The sequence below is a fragment of the Gymnoscopelus braueri genome (genome assembly GCF_963280865.1).
Source record: "Gymnoscopelus braueri genome assembly, chromosome: 7".
NCBI classification, from domain to species: domain Eukaryota; kingdom Metazoa; phylum Chordata; class Actinopteri; order Myctophiformes; family Myctophidae; genus Gymnoscopelus; species Gymnoscopelus braueri.
The window spans coordinates 36,153,014-36,175,972 of NC_137608.1; the positions used below are offsets into that span (position 1 = coordinate 36,153,014).

Here is a 22,959-nt window from a genome sequence, read left to right on the forward strand (position 1 = left end):
TAAAGACGGGGTGCCGTGATTTTCAATTATTTTTTCTCCCCCTAAAACATGATCATCAGGTATTAAGGTCATTACACACCGGCGATTATGCGAATATACGCAAAATTCGGACTCGGTCCGAATAAATAAAAGGCGCTTTTTCGCTCCGGGAAACTGATGTGGAAGCTTGCATTGACTTTATAAGGTTTTAAAAAAGAAACGTATTATTCGCATGAAAAAAACGCCCCCGGTGTGTAAGGACCTTTATGGTTATACAAGGAGGAAGATTTTTTTCAAAAAAGTGTACAGAAAGTGTTAAAATTATGTTTTTATGTGGACATGCCTCCAGTTCATTAAGTATAGTCTCACCTTAGCACCTCCCACCTGTCCTAGTCCCTCCTCCTCCTCCTCATGCCCACACCTGTTGTGTTACAATCTGGGAACCCATCGCCAAATGAAAAGGAAAAACAGCACCCTCTGCTGTTTTTTACTATCTCACTTGGCTCTGGGAGGAAGTCGACGTAGCACACGTACGCAAGGAAACCGGGGTTTTGGTCTGCCTTCAGCCTTTCACTTCCGGTGGTGCGACTATGTTTTCATTCCCACTAACAATATTTCTACACGGAACACCACTTCTCGCAGAGAACATGGATCGTTTTGGTTATAAGCCCACTTGTTTCTATGATGAAAGAGCAAGTTAAAATGTGAATATCTTTCCGTGGTTTTGTCTGCTCCGAGGACGCTATTGTTAAATGAGTTTCGGTTTGTTTCTAGTGGGGAAGGATCGGCAGACACGTAAATCCCGCCCACTACATTTGATTGGGTAAAGCGTGGCCTGCTTCCTGATCTGAAGGCACGCCCACTTGTAGGCCAGTGCGTACGCGATATGACGAACCCCCCCGACAGATTCAAGCGGAGAGCAGAATCTGTTCTTGAGAGATTAGTTGTGTTATGATAATGAAATAATATTTTTACTGTGTCATTAAAGTGCTGTTTTTCTATTGGCACGTTTGGCCCTCAAGGTTTCAGCCTCCAGGAAGAAACTCAAAATATGTGTAGTTTGGGTCAACAGAAGAGAAAAGCACTGTGGCCTCCTCAATCAATGGAAAAAGAATGAATCGGGGGTATTTAACCTGCATTCGTATCCAATGACTTATAACGAGAGAAGGTAGAATAATTGCCTGATGTTGCCTGACACATGCAGACTCTGTCAGTCACACGCACGCACACGCGCGCACACACACACACACACAATCAGGGTGTCTCACAATCAGGGTGGACTGCTGACAGGTGGGCCTTGTAATCTTAAAAGTGACCCTGGAAAGCCTCTCTGGAGTGCTGTATCTCCAAGACAGCGACAGTACAGTCATACTAATTAACATTCCAGGACATTGTCTCAACTGCCTGAGAATAGAATCAGCTTCCAGCCTTCCACTCACTTCCCCTTCTTCTTTCCTCAAAAACAGCTAAACAGTGAACTGCCCGACTGCCAGTGTGTACAACACACACACACTGGAAAATATTCACAATTTAAACCCTATATACTTCAGTTGACCGGGATCCCCCAGCCCAGGGGTCTATATACTGTAGGTCCCCTCCTTTTTTTTACCTCTGCATCAAATCACTTTGATGCAGAGGTAAAAAATTGCTTACAGCAATGTGTTCTGCTATTTTGACCACGCTAGTTGTTCAGAGAATCTAGATGCACAGTGGAGGGTACTGGCTGGTACAATAATGATGTAAGCTCTAGGCCTATTTAAGCCTTTTAAAAAAAAAAAAAAGTTCTGTCTGCCAGTCAGCAGTCCCTATTTAATCCATCTGGGTTCTACTTCCATCCGGGTTCTGCGATTGGGTCCATCCTTTCAGCACAGCACCCCACCATGATGTTCAAGATAAACTACTCCACATGAGTCATGACAGTGGAGAACCCACCCCAATCACCAACATCTCCTGAGGTGTTGGTGATTGCTCTGACAAATCTTTGCTTGTCAGAGCACTGCGTCACGCGAAGCGTGGCCAATCCAATCTGGATGTCACGTTTGTGACATTTGTTGGCCAATCAAGTCCAGTGTTACGTTTGTGACACCCAATCACCTAACCAATGTCCACCCATAAGCCAATTTTAATAATATTTTCAAATTTTCTCTGATAGTTCGCCTATATGTCTTGCCCAGAATAGGTACACACGCACGCATGCATGTGCGCGCGCGCACGCACGCACGCACACACACACACACCACTGACATGATGCAACACTCCAAAACAGACACAAAACACATTCCCTGAGCACCCCCAGTAATAATTAGGAATTAAAAGGAATTTTAATTCCATGAAAAGATTTTAATCAATCAGATTGCACAGTAGATCAAAAGCCTTTTCCCCCTTCCACACACAATTAATTAGCATACTCGTGCTAGCATAAAACAGAATGTTTATCTCAATTCAGTTGGGAGGGCCATTTGAATGGGAGGTGACTAGTTCATCATAGCTGATTAAGAACAAATTATTCTCTTTAATACAGACACACTAATAAATGCTCAATACCTCTCCTTTGACACTTACATTATATCTCTGCTGTTCGGCCGGAACCAGCTAAATCTAAAATGGTAATTGTTCAGGAAATGAAAAACAAAATATCAATTTTTCAGAAAATGAAGAAAACCTTATATTTTTTAAAACAAAGCAATACTGCCTCATCAAACTTGGTATTGTGACTTTATATATTATCAGATACTTGCATGTGTCATTATATTATCACCACTTTACCCAAATCCAGTGCAAGTGGAGTTAGGAGGTTTTGTCCATCATTGATAAGAACAGCTGGCAATGGATCTCAAAGCTCACAACACATCACAACGCATTGTGAGCTTGGAGATCAGCTATTTATGGTGAGCGCCATCCTCATATACTATAGATCAAGCTGAATTCTGTACTTAAACAACTTTTATTTTAACATGCATTGTAAACAACCATGGATCTAACTGTTACCACTGTTCTTCTACAGTTGAGTGCAACAAACAATTCGGCCTCAATACTCAATCATGTATTTAACAAAAGCGATCATGGCACACCAACAATAAAAAAAATGGCATATAAATACAAAATACATTCATGAAAAATAGAATCTGTCAAATCTGTAGCCTACTGCACTAACAATAACAACCACAGTTGAATTTACCTATCATATACCTATCAACATTTTATTATCACACTGTTGTGTGTTGTGTGTTGCGTGTGTGTGGTGGGTGTTTCTTAGTGCTTTAGATTGTCATAAAAGCAGTGAAAGTCTTTTGGCATGATCTCCTTGAGCTCTTGGAGATGTTTGAAACAAACTCCTGCACACACTCATTCTCTGTCCATTAACATTTAAAAAGAAAACACGAGCAGATGACCTTTGTGAAGACACCCTTCTCCTCTTTACTGGGGTGACATCTATCAAACCTTGCACATACATTCTCTTCTCTTCCCAGTTTATGTTCTCCCAAAAGCATTGAAAAATCTTCTCCCTGTCTGCCTCATACAGAGCAGAGCTTCTCGAGAGCCTGAGAGGAGGGGGGAGTTGTTTGTTTTTGACGGACAGTTTGAGGGTCCAATGGAGTTAGGAGTTTTCGTCAGAGGCGCTTTTTAATACTTTTCATATGTTATTATTACAAAAAAAATTACACAGATGTAGAGGGGGTTCAATAGCGTTGATTTATGAAAAAAAAAGACGATATACATTTGTAGTGTGCTACTTTTATGCATTTTCTATTTGTAAAAAAATATTTTAATGGTTGAGGGACACTTGTAAGGGTGCTGAATATTATAAAACCATACCAATGTTAGATTTTCTCATCGCATTGTTGCGATACAGTATTTTAAATAAAATGATTTTCAAGTGAACAATGTGACGCATCTTGAACGCTTTTCTTGAAAATCTGTTATTTCCGGTGAGCGACACAGTCATGCGATGAACCTTACTTTACTTAATTGCATTCACCTGGTGTGTCCCAGGTTTCAACAAAGACAATAGGAAAACAAGACTACCAAACTTCGCTTGACTTCCTGTATCTGTCTCACGTCGGTGCGTGCCCCTTTAGTAGACCAGAAGCACACAATGTTCCCTATTAGCTTGAACTCACCAAATGGGGAGGGGAGATGCAACCACGCTCACTTATGAGACCATTTGTGTACCATTTTTTGTACTATTGACGAGGCATGGGCTTGGATATCTTGGTAAATTAAGGATCTTTGGTTTAAATGTGTCCCTGATTGGATGCCCAGAATGAAAACCAGCAATAATTCCCCAGGACTGGAGTCAAGATTCAAGAACGCCTTATTGTGTTCTGATAATGCACAGAGAGAGTTAAGAACCATGTCACATGGTTCTGATAATGCACAGAAATATGCACCACCATGGCTCATGATGATGCACTAATACTGTATCTGCATGATTTCTTCATACTACTCTGCTCTGGTGTGTGGTCCCGCACCAGTGAGGTGTAACTAAGGCCTCATTTCCCTCATTTATACCGCTGTAGATCGGCTATTTTCGGCACGGCATACCATTTTGTGGCCAAGTATAAATCAGGCTTAAGGTGTGAAGGACAGCCTGTCAAACACATACACACCACCACACATTTCTAGATTAGTCATGCTTGCCGTTGTCTGTGCTGGCATGCCAGTCATGCATTCAAATACAGTCTGACCACAGCATAGTAATAATGCACTATGCATAGTTACATGCATAAACATCAGCCTGGGAATAAACATTAATAAGACCAGCCACGCTTACCAATAGGCTACTCAAGATGTGATGGTAACTATATATATTGTACTGTATTTAGAATGAGTATTATGTAAAACCTAGCATGTGGAAGGTTGTTGTTTCTCATTAAACATATTATCCCTATTTTGAGCATGTCATTATAGGCAAACATATTCACGTGTCGCTTCAAGAAGAGAATCAAGAAGGGTTTTATTTGTACTTCTTTCCACTATTATGTTAAACCATTTATTTTTAGGTTACTGTATTATTTCTCCCTTGAGGATCCCAGAATGACGAGCTGTAGGTTGACAGCTAATTGGTATCCTTGGTAAACAATGTAAAATAACTCTACTAACTCTCGTTACAGTACACCAATCACATGGTATAAAATGTACCAATACAATGAGAATACATATTGTTTTGATAGAATGTCTTTTCATCTCACTAAACAAGTCAGGTGTCACACTATTAAAAAAAACATCTGTGCTCTGCGAATGAATAATGCTATCTATTGTACCACACTATACAGAAATCTACAGAGATTGTAGATTAAAATCAGAGAGATGTTGTTTTTTTTGACGGACATGAGCACAATACCACGGCATGCTAATGTGTTTTCTTATTTAATTTGTTTGAGAATCTGAAGAATCAACAATACCATGATTTTACATATTTTTGGTATGGCTGCTCAAGTAGGAATCAAATCCTAACCCTCGCAGTGTTAGCTACATTTGTAGCTCATTTATAAAAGACACACAGAATGGTCGCTTGCAAACTAGTGGTGCTCTCCAGAGGTGAAATCAGGCAAAGCTGTTATTACCAAGAGCAGAGTTGTAAACACATGCTTAAATACTATACAATCAATTCGAAAGAAAGAAAGGAGGCCCTTGGCAGTGAGTCACAAAGCATTTTCAACACTCCCACTAATGAAGCACCCAGTGACAGTGTGTGAATGTATTTCTTTAAAGTGGCAACTTGAGTGGGCAGTACATTCACACACAGCTACCTTAAGGATCAGAGTAGCTTGTAGCTTTTGGTAGGTTGGCGGAACAGGCTGACGTAGATACTATAACTAAATTGTGTTACAGTGGAACTTATTTAGTAAACAAAAGCTTTATCCTTAACGTTTTTAAGAAAGATGGGGGAGATCGCAAAGCGATATACCCCTTTGCATTTACCCCATTGCCTATAGGCACACAGCTGTGACGTTAGCCATCATCAGGCCACCATAATTGATTGATTGATTGATTTATTGATTGAATACTTTATTAACAGTTTGCAAAAAGTACAGAGGTACAGTTATACAATAATGCTAAAAGAATAACAAACAAAAAAGCCCTGAGGGCTTGTTTCCATTGTGGTCCTGTATATTGAATTTATCAAGCTATAAAGCTTAGATATACACTTAAGTCATGCTACTATGGTGTCCCATGCCGAAAATAGCGGATCTACAATTTAAGCTGCATAACAGCTCAGTTTCACCCACACCTCCATCTTACCACTCATTTTTCTCCCTCTCTATGAAACCAAACGTGCAATTTTCTACAGAGGTGAATATCTCAATTTTCTTCTGCACGCTAAGCGCTTTTTCCATCCGAATGAAATGTGGGAAATAACACGTTACGATGGAAACCTAACTTGTAATGACAGGAAATGCCAATGACAAGAACGCAAAAGGCTTCATCGTACAACCAGTAATTGGCTAAAAGGATTGGAAAGTCGTTTGTGGGAGGGCTAAAGGCTGGGAGCTGGCTGCCCATTTTGGCAGCCCCCATTCTCAGCTCCTGTCCCATCTACTGTAACTTACCACTGGGGTGTGCCAAGTCAAGTCAAGTAATAAAAGAAGCACACTCTCACTGGCTGTCCATTACCTTATTAGAGTCGTATTCCTCTAGCCCATTAATATACCCTCTGGGCATGAAATGATAAACAGCATGTCTCAAGACAGTTCTAATGCCTTATAAATCACAATGAGTTATAAATAATACGTGTCTGTCTCTAGTTGTGGATGGCGGGGGTGGGGGTGGGGGGAGACGAGGAGTCATTTTGCATACTACATGGTCAAAATGTCACTTGAGGTAACGATTCTCTAGTGAATTGGTTCCAAAATGTAATTGGCAACAGTTTTTTAAGAGTGATTAATTGTAATAAACATCTTCTCAATGTTACTTTTGGAAAGCAGGCCATTACAATTCACTGTGCCCAAAGGCTAGTGCACTCACTCACTTTGAAATCAAAACTAAATATAGGTGCCAGGCGATTTTGACAGGGAAAAATAAGGAGGGTGTTTATTTAGTTTATTATCACTGTGATGAAGCACAATAGTGAAATAATCAAAACCCCTGGATAGAAAAGGGGTGGGGACGTGAGGAAGGAGAAAGCGAGAGAGGGAGTAAGGAGAAAATGAAATGTTATTGAGTTAACCAAGCATCCAGTAGGCCTATACCTGGGGAATGTGGTCCTAAGAGACGAACCAAACCCATGGCTCTTTGCTTGGGCTGGCTTATCATCTTCAAGAAATTCAGTATCACTGTCATGGAAAAGTAACCAGTTTTAAAGTTGCTGAACTTATTGGGAACCATTTTCCTTTTCCAAGTGAATGACAACTAAGCCTTGGCTTTGACAGGTCGTTTTAGTACACACATGTAGTAGCCTACACATGCATATTCACCAAAACTGTCCGATTGGCACCTTGCCAGTAGATTAATATGCGCTCTCAAATTATTTAAATGGCCTGTCATAGTGAGGCTCCTGAGAGTTAATTAAAACCATGGTATTTTAGAGAGTCTAGGATTTAAGGTTAAGGTGAGCTTGATTTGGGAGAAGAGGCTCTGGGATGGATAAAAAGCATACTGCCATAAAGTTGGTACCGTATAAGCTCTTCCATGACTAGAATTTACCCGGAAGGTCTAGAAGTTCCTCCAAACGCTAACCTTCAAATCCTGTACTTGCAGGTCCAATGAGGGCAGATGAGTAAGAACTACATGACTGTGGGACACGCTTTTTGAAGTTTTACTCTTGGAGTGCTGCTTATAAAAAGGTCACACTGAATATATGATGAAAGAGAAACATCTGCCCAGGAAAGGCATTCAATATTATTTCTTGAACCCTATAGCGTCCCATATTCTGGGGTAGAACATTCTGTGAAAATAGCCGATCTACAATTTCTCCTCTATTTTGTAGATAGGCTATTTTCCGCAAAGAGCCTAGTGTGTCCCTGGGGGACTTACTCCGTTCAACAAAGTATATACTGTAGGGTGTAAGTGGTTTACGGACATAGTGTAGTATGGTTAAAGAAACTCTAAAGAAGAACTGAACTGAGCTGAAAATAGAGATACTTTTGATTAAAAAGACATGACATCAAGTTTTCAAAAAAGGACTGAAATGCCCCCCCCCACCCCCCCTCTTCAATTCCTTCAGATTCAATTGCAGTGTTTTTCGGGAGATGCAGTCTATCTGCTGAGAACAATCACAATAAAAGACAAACTGCTACTCACCAACCTCAATAATCCATAACAAAAAGAAAGGCCACTGGCAGAGTGGCGATAGAAAGTTGAGGCAAATAGGACAACAAAGTTTTTGCTGTGACCCTGCACTCACAGACAGCTGGCCTGGCTTACAAAAGATGAGACAATAAAGATGAATGAGGAGCCAAACAAAAGATTTATTTTTCTAATAATCGAATGAAGTGAGCTGGAAACTGTGGGGGAAGTGATCTGTTTCAGAGGCATGAAGTGGTTTATGACTGAATGTTCATGAGAACTCTGCTATATATATACACCCCTATTACCCCAGAATCTTTGCATGGCGATATGAATTCTGCAGTATGAAATTTGTGTCCTAGTGTTATCCAAGCCTGAGGTGTCTTTGGCGTCAGATTGCTTGTCTCTATGGCCCAGAGACAGTTAGTGGGAGAGATTTCCAATGAATTTTTCAGTGTGTGTATACAGTATTTTGGTTGTTACGACTTTGTATTATGATGTACTGTGTGGGCTCGCTATAATCCAACTTACTGTTTGGGGAAAATAAGGTATTGTAAAAAAAAATAATGAAAAAGAAAATATTTGCCAAACATTGTGGGGACGATTATTTAAAGATGGCGGTAAGAATGTACAGTTCACATAGACACATGGCATGGCAGTGTGTGAAGTGTATGTCACTGAATGTAGGGAGAGCGTTCCTTGGTCATTGCTTTTGATGTGACACATTATGTTCATATGTCATGCGCTATTTTTAGTATGCTGTCTATTATGAAGCATATATCATTTATAGATGTTCCATCTGGCACAAAAAACGTAACATAGTAATATGGTGCTCGGGTCGCGCAGTGGTAAAGTCCCTGCACACCAGGAGGTTGTGGGTTCGAATCCATCGGGGTGTATCCGGCTTTGTCTGGCGTCTACGAGAACACAATTGGCACGTGTTCGGGGGAGGGAAGCTGGGCGGGGAGGGTGATTTTGGTCATTGAGTGTACTCCTACGGGCTGGGGCGGCAACTGTCAGTGGGGAGCGCTGGGCGGGAGCAGTAGGACGAAGGCCCTACGCTCCTCACTGGCAGGCGAGTCAGTAGGATGCAACAGCAGTGACAACACAGGAATGTGTGCGGGGAGGAATCAATTGGCACAACAAAATAAATTCGGGAGAAAAGGGGTAAAACATTATTGGCTACTTTAAATTTATAATAAAAACTTAATATTTGAGGAGTGGGATATAGGGGAACATTTATAGGTAGAAGGGTGTAATGGCAATAGGAATCAACATCACTTTGATACAACTACCTCTCAGTATAATAGAACAGCTCAATTGGAGTTAAAGCACAGAGAAGGGACTTTATTCACCAAACCAGAATGTGTTCAGTAACCACGTGTCAGAACTTGGCTATCTTTGTGTGATTCTCTTTTTCTCTGCAGGTCTTTAAATCTCTCTTCTACATGGAGCCTTAAAGCTGATTTCTCATCCTGGGCCAGGTTATAACTCCTGGGCCGAGATACGCAGATGCAGCCCTGTTTGATGTACGGCCCTCCCCAGGAACAGCCAGAACAATATGTCAGCACCATTAAACAAAAGTATAAGGCCAAGAAAGAAAAAAAGAAAGAAAGTGAAGAAGGAAAAAAACTATTCAGCTTGAGCCAAGTTACGCAAATGACCAGAAACAAGAATTAACCTAGTGAGCAACAGAAAAACGTTGTGACTCCAGTGTTCCAATAAATCACTGGATAATAGAGGTTCCAGAATTGTTGGGCAATGAAATTGGTAGCTTCCAGAAGCAGGTTCAACTTCAGTTTACAGATCCTAGGCAACTTGCTTCAAAGCATGAAACGTTTGCAAGGTGGCAGCAAAACTGTTCCTCTACGTCTTTGAAATAACTAAAGTACTTGGAATGCAGTGAAAACAAGGCAATTTTTCAAAACCGGAAATATGTTATAGTTGTTGTTGTTGTTGTTGTTGCTGTTGTTGAGATGGGTGAAAGTGTCAATGTCAACATTAAAAATTGATGTTGCATGTTGACATGATACAAAAAACAGGTATGTGTATCACCCCCTTAAGCCATATCAAAATCAGATTATCAGGTAATTGAGTGTGTGCATGGATCTGTTTCATACCAGTCCAGTTAATAGCATTTACTGAGGATTTGACAGATGAGTACACCCTCAGTAGTAGCCGATGAATCCAAACAGCTTGTCCCACATTATTCTCAGCAGAGAACCAGTAGCATCCATAGCCTTTTTTTGTTGTTGCCAGAAACAGTAGTAGCTATTTGGTATGGCCATAACTAATACATTCCCCTCTATTGATTGAAGCAGTTGGCAGTCACATAGGTAAATGAGTCAAAGCTAGTAGGGGGCTGTCACACACTCAGTGGTAGCCGATGAATCCAAACAGCTTGTCCCACATTATTCTCAGTGCAGAACAACTAGCATCCATAGCCTTTTTGTCAAAAACAGTAACAGCTATTTTGTATGGTCATAACTAATCAATTGCCCTCCATTGATTGAAACAGTTGATAGTCTTATACTGTAGGTTATGAGTCAAAGCGAGTAGGGGCCTGTGACACAATGTTTGGAGTTGTTACTAATGGCTGTGAAGAACACAACATGATGGTGTGTTCTGGTGACACAGTGGTGTGAAAGAGTAATAATAGAAGGAGACATGATCATGTTATCAGCCTTTCCTCCCTGGAAGCTAAAAGCACAAGTATTTCTGTACTCAGTGTTGATAGATCAGGGTCCTCCCGGATGGAATGAACAGCTTCTGTCTCATTTGCAAGGAAGTGTCCTAGTTAGGTTGTATTTTTAGGAAATATGGTAGCTTAGGACTGTGTCATGACAGGAGGAAGCATATTATTTATAAATAAATACATAAATACATAAATAAATTGATAAACAAATCGATTAAATATATCGACAAATAAATAAATAAATAGTTCTCCAATATCCTCTGCTCTGCTAACATTCTTTGATTCTTATTCCAAACTACTGTAACTATAAGCCCATCTTTCTTGGTTACTGATTAAGCATCCAAAATATCTTCCATTATATTATAATATCTAAGATAATATAAGTTAAATTAAACTACACTAAGCAATGTCTCTATGGCAACTGACCGTGAGTTTACCATGCCAAATGCATAGCCTAATCGAATTCCATGCTAAACACCAGAAGACTGACAGCTGTGTGTTTGCAGTCAGGTGCTCCAGCGGTCAGCCGTGACATAATGCCATTGGTTCTAGCAAGTCAGTAAAAGCATACATGAAAGCAATACTAAAATAACTCACCTTTGGCTGAAGAGAAAGACCCATAAAACTGTCAGGACCGGTTGACATTTATCAGACGAGAGCCACGACACCTGCACCTCTACACCTGAAATAGAAAGAGGGGGAGCCTTTAATTGGATTGGATTTAAGATTTTATTTTAAACTATTGATTCAAGTTGTGTGTCTGTGGGGAGTAGGAAGCTGGATTATGCCCAAATATGGACATGCGTAACATTGATAGGCAACGGTTGAGGTCAGCGCAAGTCGCTCAACCGTTTCTCTTGTGTGTGACATCTGACCAGAGCTCGATCAGCGAGAGAGACAGACATACAGACAGAGACAGTGAGGGGAGGGAGGGAGGCGTGATAGTGAAATGCAACCCACCTCGAGCAAGACCCGGAAAAGACACGCTGTGATTGGCCAGTAGTCACTTTGAGTGACAGTTGGGGCAAACACTCACCCCAAAACATGATTTACGATTCTGTCCCTATCAGTACATAACTCAAACAGCGCTGAGTAGGCTCAGGCGAACTTTGCAACGTTCGGCACGGCAACTCGCTCCCTTTAGCTCGCTCGGTGGTGCCTCTCGTGGCTCAAGTTCGCTTCAGACTGCGTGCCTCCATCGTGGTCCAAAAGAGGACATTATGTTATATATAGACAAATAGGGAATAGCTATTTGTGAGTCATATCAGCATACATGCCTTTGCTATTGCAGCAATGCTATTGGCAATTGAGTAAGCTAGTAAAGTTGCTCAACTGTAACAAGCAGACTGTCCTTATGCCCCATTTTGTTCATTGCCTTTAAAGTGGTGTCTTCACGAGTCACGACTGACGTGCTCCTGTATTGTATCTTAATATCCTCTCTACAATTATTGTCTATTGGGAGCATGTACTGTATTGTATTTTAAGCATTGCCACTAACCAAATTTTCCAATAAAGGTGTTCATTGGAACAAACTACACAACAGCATCTGGTTCCAAGTGGTCTAAATGCAGCCAGTGAGCACTAGACTATGTCTAAGCTGCACAATGTTCAGAATGTAATTTCAACTGAATCTGAACAATTATCATTGTCTGCTGGTCCAATGTGCTGCTACAAATGTACCTTGCTGCCCACTCCCTGTTGACACACTTTGATTTTGAATGCTGAATGTACTGTATATGTCACAGGGAAGTTGGAGAACCGAGAAGGCACGCTCGTTTTTAGGCGCGGGGCGAGGCGGGGCTTTTCGAGACAGGGTTTATTACGCGAGGCTCGCGAGGAGGAGGAGGAGGAGGAGGAGGAGAAGGAGGACGCGGCGCCGCGATGCAGGGCTTTGATGCGAGGCGACGTGATGAGGAGGAGGAGGAGGAGGAGGAGGAGGAGGAGGAGACGGTGCCACGAGGAGGGGCTTTGATGGGACGCGGACCTGGCTTTTGTTGTTCCCCCCCACATAGCAACCAGGAAGCAACGCTAGGGGAAGGCTGAACACGCGTTCACACGCACACGTGATAATAGTTATTGTCCATGATGGAGGCGCGCCGACTCAGCAGAGCTTGAGGCCGAGGAGGCGCGCCCTCGCTCGCCTCGCGCCTCCAGGCGCGAGTGCCCGCGCCGACCGGCCGAAGGTCTGCTAGTCGAATCAGCGCTGTCCTAGTTGTGAACCGATAGGGACAGAATATATCTTTTCATGGATCACTATCTGTGTGTGTGTGTGTGTGTGTGTGTGTGTGTGTGTGTGTGTGTGTGTGTGTGTGTGTGTGTGTGTGTGTGTGTGTGTGTGTGTGTGAAATGTTAAAAGCCAGAACACAATAAAAGTATCTTAACAGTCATGCTTTCAATAAACCAAATTGAAAGCATGAGCGCGTGCGCATGCGCGCGTGTGTGTGGTCGCGGCCATATATGTTTGTGCACTTTAGTTGGGAAGCCTGGCTCGTGGCTTGCATTCGTGGCTCCCTCTAGTGTTGGTTCTACAGAATTGCCTGAGTGGGTAAAAACGAGTGCGCCTTCTCCAATTTCCCTGGTTTTCCAATTTCCCTGTAACATACTGTATATAGTATATATTGAGTATGAGCTATAGCTATTGCATTGCCCTACATTGTACTACATGTGAGGACCTGGCCTCGTCTGTGACATCCCCTCCGGCAGTTATAGCTCTGGGACGAGGTCAAGCCGTGTTAAGATCCGGCTTAGGGAGGGACCGGTGAAAATGTCTCTTCTTTCTCTGAACATTGTAGATGCAACTCGTCGATACACTCCATATGAACTGCGGACATCTGTAGGATACCGAGACTACTGTTACATGTTTACCATGTTCAGACAAAGGTACGATTTGGCCATTTTTGCCAGCCCGCCTTCAGCCGGATCTGAACGTGGTGGGACCTCATCCCGCACCAATAGAGCAGGGGGAGGTCACAGACCTATATAGTGAGGACCTATTATTGCATTATGTACATACAGTACGTTGCCGAGTACTGATATTATGCTACAATCTCACCAAGACAAAAGCCATACAGCAAACGATATTTGGCATACTTTAACCGTGATTCTGACAGGCCTGCAAAAACAGTTGCAGGTTGTTGTTTTTTTGGCATCTTCTGGCAATAGTTGATGATGAGGTGAAGTACCCGATGAAAGATGTCCTGTAAAAGGCTGTGGGTAATATATGTGAACTGCCGTTTTATGGGATGAGAGGGAGACAAGATGCCAGCTGTGATAGGACAGGAATTCCAGTGAAGAATCTCTCTCTCTCTCTCTCTCTCTCTCTCTCTCTCTCTCTCTCTCTCTCTCTCTCTCTCTCTCTCTCTCTCTCTCTCTCTCTCTCTCTCTCTCTCTCTCTCTCTATATATATATTAAATCTCCCAACTCATTCCCCATCTTTCCCTCTCCTCTTCCCCTCTCATCCTTTACCCCAATCCTACCCTTCCTGACTCTCCGTTTCCCACACTCATTCTCTCTCTCTCTCTCTCTCTCTCGTTCCCTTCCCTGTCTGTTGACTCACCCCTCCATGTCCCTCCCTGGCTCACTTGCTTACGCTGCTTATGTGGGCGGGGCTCAGGGGCATAACTCCATACAATCAGTGTTGGCAGATTTTTCGACAGAAACAAGCAGCCAGGTCTGGGAAAACAACTAGGACACACACACACACACACACACACACACACACACACACACACACACACACACACACACACACACACACACACACACACACACACACACACACACACACACACACACACACACACACACACACACACACACACACACACACACACACACACACACGGCTGTTTGAGAAAAGTTGTAGATTTGCTATTTTCAAAACAATCTTGACAGAAATTGAAAAATGTGGAATGTATCTGAAACATTTTAACAGAACAAATCTTGTATTGGGTGCCTGGCACAAAATATTTTCAGGTGGGGGTCCGCTGACAAATATATATTAATTTGGGGGTGCTTGACATGAAAACATTTGAAAACCACTGGTTTAAACAACATTAGGAAGCAAGCCCAAATAAGCAATTACACTTTAGAAACAAGCCCAAATAAACCTCAACCCACAACTAGCAATATTTAGAAGCGTCTTTACAGAAAAATAAGCCCAAATACGCTTATAATAAGTGGACATGGCAACGCTGCACTCAAGAAGTCACACACGCTCAGAGATCATCCGGGGACACCCCAGATATCACATCTGTTCGTCTTTCATCCAATTAAATCTCGGCTCCTGCTTCAGAGGGAAATTAAACAAATGAACGCAAGAGTCATATTTTTTCCCACTATTTCTCTTTTTATTCTATCCATCTCTAAATGTTTTAATTCCCTTCTCTGGTGACAGATACAATATAACATTTTTGTGCTGCACTACAGTGAAAGCAATGCACGCGCTGGAACTCATTTGCAGCAACTCTCACAAAAAAAGCCAGCGTAGCTTGTTTAAAAATGTGATGACATTTACAATTCCGGTGAGGCCCGTAAAGGCAAACTGAGAAGCACGTTGTGGTAAAGTTAGCCTCATTCCCTGGTACATCTCATCCTACAGTATGTTTCACGGAACACCATTACTGTTAGGGCTCTTTTTCTTTAACAAATGGCAGAGATTATAATGCAATGAAAATAACACGAAACTATTCTACAGAACAAGCAAACACAGCAAAAACTTTCCTTTCAAGAGCCCTGAGGGGCATCTTAGCTGAAACGGCAGCATCTTCCTTGCTCATTCCAGCCACCTGCATGTCCCTTCTCACCACCAGTAGTGGAAAAAGTACTCACATTTTTTACTTGTTAGAAATACTCTGCTACAAGTAAAAGTCAGATATTCAAAATGTACTTGAGTTAAAGTACAAAAGTATTGGTATCAAAATGTACTCAAACTAAGTACCAAAAGTAAAAGTACTCATTACACAAACTACACAAACTAACATCACAGATGCGCGCACGTTCATATCAAGGGCCTAGCATCCGCCTTTGAAATTGAGTCTATATAGGAAGTGACAGTTCATATGAATGGCCTGTAGTTTCGCTGTTTTACCCCAGCTGGTGTCAGAAGAAATAACTCTCAATGCAAGTGGGTGGGTTTTTGCCGAACTTTAGTCTTGATTTTATTGCCATAATAAACATTGTCATAAATACTATATGCTTCCAGTCGCTAGTTTAAAGTCTTCTTTCAATCAACATGATAATGTATGCGTTTTGGTAAATTATGGTCCCATTTATAAAAAAATATATGATAAAGTATGATATGCTCTAGGAGGGGCATGGCTACCTTGTGATGCTTTGATTGACAAGTTACACAACCAATAGCATTCATTCCCCACCCCCGCTCTGGTCCCAACCAATAGCATTCATTTCCGGTTGCTGAGGATATGACGCGATATGACGCGATATAGAAAGATGGCGGATTCATACAAACATATAGTAATATAATATCAACAAATGAGAAGACTCACAGACGGAAGCAGTCAGTGGTCCAGGATAAGACAGGCATTCTATTCATTATTACTTCTTTACAGAACAGAACTTCCTGACAGAATGATCACCTCTACTGCACCATTCTACTTGAATGCAAGCAGTTATAAAATGTGGGGTGTATATTTGGGGTGTATATTCTACTGTCTGTAATATGTCTTGACCTGGCCGATTGCTCTCCGTTTGAGGTCCTGTTGACCTCACAAAGTTGACCATAAGTGTCAGTATGTACTTATGACACGTTATGTTTCTCTCTGCGTGAATGTCACCAAGACACATTACTGTATGTTTATTGTACTGCAATAAACTTAATTCCTATAAGTAAAATTTCACGTAAATGTAAAGGTACAGTAGCCCGGCACTACCTTGCTATTCACCACTTAATCAGAAACTCGATAAAACTAATCGTTGTTGGGAGCAATCTACAAAATCTGATCTAAGTACACAACACATAAATTCTCCCATGCTGCATGAATTTCTTTAATTTATTCATACATTAAACAACAGCAATCTCACCAATATGCCAGAGAACAAAATTCACTTATTCACAATATTCCTTCCATAAATACAACCAGCACAAACCTGCAAGCAATTATCTGGTCACCTGCTAAGAATGGGTAGAGGTGGCGAGGGCTCAGAGTCATGTCAGTCCTCAGGGAGAAAATGGGGGAGTAATGAATGCAGGACTAAAATGCACCCTGGCTGCAGAGTTAAGTTGGCAATGTCACATTCACACAAACATAAATCAAATCTACGTGCTTTGCTGATATTACTGACAGCATTTTTGAGAGCAAGCACACAGTTCTCGCTCAGCAAACCCTCTTTAAATAAATAGCCTATAGGCCTAACAAACATGCTGCCTTGAAATGGTGGTTGATTGACCGTTTTAATCTTTATTTATCCAGGGAAGGACTTTCTGAGCATACACGTACATGGGTCTTTTTCAGCACTGCTTTGCCTCACATTCACACAATCAAACAAGCACAGCTGGGAGCTCGCCGGTGTATTATATCCAGTCCTACTACTACGACACAGATCGTGGCCCCCAAGGGGGAGGAGTGGCAACTGGAAAGGAGAGCAAAAATACAAATGTAATCCTAATAATATAAAATGTTTTATTTCAATTCAGATTTAATTCATAAGATTATTGTGCCAGTTTAACCACTTTCAACACAATCTGGGAACCCATCGCCAAATAAAAAGGAAAAACAGCGCCCTCTGCTGTTTTTTACTCTTTCACTTGGCTCTGGGGGGGGCTATACGGTGGACCCGTGCGCAAGGAAACCGGGGTTTTTGGTCTGCCTTCAGCGCTCCACACTAACAATAATACGGAACACTAACACCAATTCTCCCAAAGAACATGGATCGTTTTGCTTATAAGCCCACTTATTTCTATGATGAAAGAGCAATTTAAAATGTTACTAACTTTCCGTGGTCTTGTCGGCTTCGAGGACGCTATTGTTAAATGAGTTTCGGCTTGTTTCTAGTGGGGAAGGAACGGCACACACGTAAATCCCGCCCACTACATTTGATTGGGTAAAGAGCGGCCTGCTTCCTGATCTGATAGCACGCCCACTTGTAAGCAATGCGCACGGGTTGTCAACACGGCTACCGACAGATTCAAACGCAGAGCAGAATCTGTTCTTGAGAGATTACTTTCAACATGACGTGCCTTGGGCATGTCATCATTTCACATGTGAGTGTGTGTGTGCGTGTGCGTGTGCGTGTGCGTGTGCGTGTGCGTGTGCGTGTGCGTGTGCATGTGCATGTGCATGTGCATGTGCATGTGCATGTGCATGTGCATGTGCGTGTGCGTGTGTGGATGTGTGCACGCGCGGGTGCACGCGTACGTGCGCATTGCAAGAGTCTTGAGGATTTACTGGATAACAATCAGGAAGAAACTCAACCATGAAGCGCCTTGGGGATATAAGGCCATTAGCACTTCCTTCCGTTGTAACATCACCTCTCTCCTACAATGCTTGACCCCCCCCCCAAATCCCGTTCCACCCACCATTAACTAAACTAATGTATCAGTCTCACTTCAAATGTACAAATGCAACATGCTGTATCCTCACTAATTTGTACAGCCTACTTACTTAGTGAGTCATTATTACATTCTATGTAACATACATGTTTAACCATACGCTCAAACATGTATTGCCATTCATATTGTCAAACATGTATTTGCATTCATATTGTCAAACATGTATTGCCATTCATATTGTCAAACATGTATTTGCATTCATATTGTCAAACATGTATTTGCATTCATATTGTCAAACATGTATTGCCATTCATATTGTCAAACATGTATTGCCATTCATATTGTCAAACATGTATTTGCATTAATATTGTCAAACATGTATTGCCATTCATATTCTAAAAAAAAATGTCATTCATTGTATTGTATTGTTTTACTATGCTGTAGTACAGTGGTTCTCAACCTTTTCAGACCCCCCAAAATAAGCATATTTGAACTGGGGACCCCCCACCCTAACAAGCACTTGGAATTGTAGGAGTTGAGGCATTAACATTTGACTCGGTTCCGCAGATAAATATTGTGAAAATAGCAGATCTACAAGCTCACAACGCCTCACAAACTTTGCCTCTTTCTTAGGTAATATGACAGTTTGACCAATTTTTATAGTATAGATTGTTGATTACCTGTGATGCAGTAATGGTCTTTTTTATTTTATTTTATTCTTTCTTTTTTTGTTTGAGGTTATTAAAAAGTTCTTAAAAGTCCTTAAATTGTCACTTCACTGTCATCTGGGAACCCCCCCAAAATCATGTGGGGACCCCCCTGACTCACAGGTTGAGAACCACAGCTGTAGTAACTGCACGCCTTTGTTTACATTCAGTTTCTTGTTCTGCACCACGACATCACACCAAAGTACCCTCAACACTTATCTAAGGTGAATTGACGAGAAATATCACTTTCCCATTATTCCATTATTCTCCTCATGTCATGTTCTTCTCTTCTCCTCTTGAGCTTGGTGATTGAGAATGTCATACTCATACATTTTATCACTACCTGTTCCAGCAATGACCTTAATATCATCAATTATGCGCTGGAACAATTCAACTGAGACACACTGTAAATTACAAAAGGAATAATTTCTTGCAGGATTCAATGTCTTTGAAGTCATTAAAAAAGTTTTTCACTTCTTTACCCTGGCTCCAAAAGTCAAACTATTGGTGAATGAAATACAGTTACAATGTTGTGTGGTTTATTGCCTTTGACTCAATCTTGAGATTACAAAGATTACATATTCAATCACCTGTCAGCGACGCACACATGAATAAGTCTCAAGGAGAATCCTGTCAGTGCTCTCACCGGTAATCCTCCTAACTGTGATTTAAATGATTCCAGTTTAGGCATGTAGGCCCATTTAACATTGTACAATTAGAAGTGAGGTCGAAGCTACGCATTGATTTGCAAAAGGACACCTAAACAGAACATGTGGTAGAAGAATGCATTTCAAATTCAAGATTCCAACAAAATTCCCATAATTGTCAAAGAAGGCCATTCTCCAATTTCGTATGAAGTTAAACTTTTTTAAGATGCAAGTTTACAGACAGCAACTTTGTACAAAAATGGCTCTAATGACCTATTTCAGACTGCGGTGAAGCCTCAATAAAGCCTCCTTCCATACTTCCAATAAGTGGGAAATGGTTGCTGCCAGAGAGGAGCAAGACCAGACACTTCCACTCGATACAGTAATAAGGTACATTCTGTTTTAATGGCTTATGGATTAGGCGCTTATGGAAAGTATCCCAAATAAACCTCAACCCACAACTAGCAATATTTAGAAGCGTCTTTACAGAAAAATAAGCCCAAATACGCTTATAATAAGTGGACATGGCAACGCTGCACTCAAGAAGTCACACACGCTCAGAGATCATCCGGGGACACCCCAGATATCACATCTGTTCGTCTTTCATCCAATTAAATCTCGGCTCCTGCTTCAGAGGGAAATTAAACAAATGAACGCAAGAGTCATATTTTTTCCCACTATTTCTCTTTTTATTCTATCCATCTCTAAATGTTTTAATTCCCTTCTCTGGTGACAGATACAATATAACATTTTTGTGCTGCACTACAGTGAAAGCAATGCACGCGCTGGAACTCATTTGCAGCAACTCTCACAAAAAAAGCCAGCGTAGCTTGTTTAAAAATGTGATGACATTTACAATTCCGGTGAGGCCCGTAAAGGCAAACTGAGAAGCACGTTGTGGTAAAGTTAGCCTCATTCCCTGGTACATCTCATCCTACAGTATGTTTCACGGAACACCATTACTGTTAGGGCTCTTTTTCTTTAACAAATGGCAGAGATTATAATGCAATGAAAATAACACGAAACTATTCTACAGAACAAGCAAACACAGCAAAAACTTTCCTTTCAAGAGCCCTGAGGGGCATCTTAGCTGAAACGGCAGCATCTTCCTTGCTCATTCCAGCCACCTGCATGTCCCTTCTCACCACCAGTAGTGGAAAAAGTACTCACATTTTTTACTTGTTAGAAATACTCTGCTACAAGTAAAAGTCAGATATTCAAAATGTACTTGAGTTAAAGTACAAAAGTATTGGTATCAAAATGTACTCAAACTAAGTACCAAAAGTAAAAGTACTCATTACACAAACTACACAAACTAACATCACAGATGCGCGCACGTTCATATCAAGGGCCTAGCATCCGCCTTTGAAATTGAGTCTATATAGGAAGTGACAGTTCATATGAATGGCCTGTAGTTTCGCTGTTTTACCCCAGCTGGTGTCAGAAGAAATAACTCTCAATGCAAGTGGGTGGGTTTTTGCCGAACTTTAGTCTTGATTTTATTGCCATAATAAACATTGTCATAAATACTATATGCTTCCAGTCGCTAGTTTAAAGTCTTCTTTCAATCAACATGATAATGTATGCGTTTTGGTAAATTATGGTCCCATTTATAAAAAAATATATGATAAAGTATGATATGCTCTAGGAGGGGCATGGCTACCTTGTGATGCTTTGATTGACAAGTTACACAACCAATAGCATTCATTCCCCACCCCCGCTCTGGTCCCAACCAATAGCATTCATTTCCGGTTGCTGAGGATATGACGCGATATGACGCGATATAGAAAGATGGCGGATTCATACAAACATATAGTAATATAATATCAACAAATGAGAAGACTCACAGACGGAAGCAGTCAGTGGTCCAGGATAAGACAGGCATTCTATTCATTATTACTTCTTTACAGAACAGAACTTCCTGACAGAATGATCACCTCTACTGCACCATTCTACTTGAATGCAAGCAGTTATAAAATGTGGGGTGTATATTTGGGGTGTATATTCTACTGTCTGTAATATGTCTTGACCTGGCCGATTGCTCTCCGTTTGAGGTCCTGTTGACCTCACAAAGTTGACCATAAGTGTCAGTATGTACTTATGACACGTTATGTTTCTCTCTGCGTGAATGTCACCAAGACACATTACTGTATGTTTATTGTACTGCAATAAACTTAATTCCTATAAGTAAAATTTCACGTAAATGTAAAGGTACAGTAGCCCGGCACTACCTTGCTATTCACCACTTAATCAGAAACTCGATAAAACTAATCGTTGTTGGGAGCAATCTACAAAATCTGATCTAAGTACACAACACATAAATTCTCCCATGCTGCATGAATTTCTTTAATTTATTCATACATTAAACAACAGCAATCTCACCAATATGCCAGAGAACAAAATTCACTTATTCACAATATTCCTTCCATAAATACAACCAGCACAAACCTGCAAGCAATTATCTGGTCACCTGCTAAGAATGGGTAGAGGTGGCGAGGGCTCAGAGTCATGTCAGTCCTCAGGGAGAAAATGGGGGAGTAATGAATGCAGGACTAAAATGCACCCTGGCTGCAGAGTTAAGTTGGCAATGTCACATTCACACAAACATAAATCAAATCTACGTGCTTTGCTGATATTACTGACAGCATTTTTGAGAGCAAGCACACAGTTCTCGCTCAGCAAACCCTCTTTAAATAAATAGCCTATAGGCCTAACAAACATGCTGCCTTGAAATGGTGGTTGATTGACCGTTTTAATCTTTATTTATCCAGGGAAGGACTTTCTGAGCATACACGTACATGGGTCTTTTTCAGCACTGCTTTGCCTCACATTCACACAATCAAACAAGCACAGCTGGGAGCTCGCCGGTGTATTATATCCAGTCCTACTACTACGACACAGATCGTGGCCCCCAAGGGGGAGGAGTGGCAACTGGAAAGGAGAGCAAAAATACAAATGTAATCCTAATAATATAAAATGTTTTATTTCAATTCAGATTTAATTCATAAGATTATTGTGCCAGTTTAACCACTTTCAACACAATCTGGGAACCCATCGCCAAATAAAAAGGAAAAACAGCGCCCTCTGCTGTTTTTTACTCTTTCACTTGGCTCTGGGGGGGGCTATACGGTGGACCCGTGCGCAAGGAAACCGGGGTTTTTGGTCTGCCTTCAGCGCTCCACACTAACAATA

At 41.3% G+C, this 22,959-nt stretch overlaps 1 protein-coding gene across 1 annotated transcript in view; it reads right to left on the reverse strand.

Annotated features, from left to right (window-relative positions):
- arvcfb (ARVCF delta catenin family member b) overlaps positions 1 to 22,959 on the reverse strand; it is a gene marked incomplete at its 5' end in the record, with an annotated part of 301,150 nt that overhangs the window by 221,913 nt on the left and 56,278 nt on the right. The window contains one exon of the mRNA XM_080432834.1: positions 11,501 to 11,585. The remainder of the gene's footprint in view (positions 1 to 11,500; positions 11,586 to 22,959) is intronic.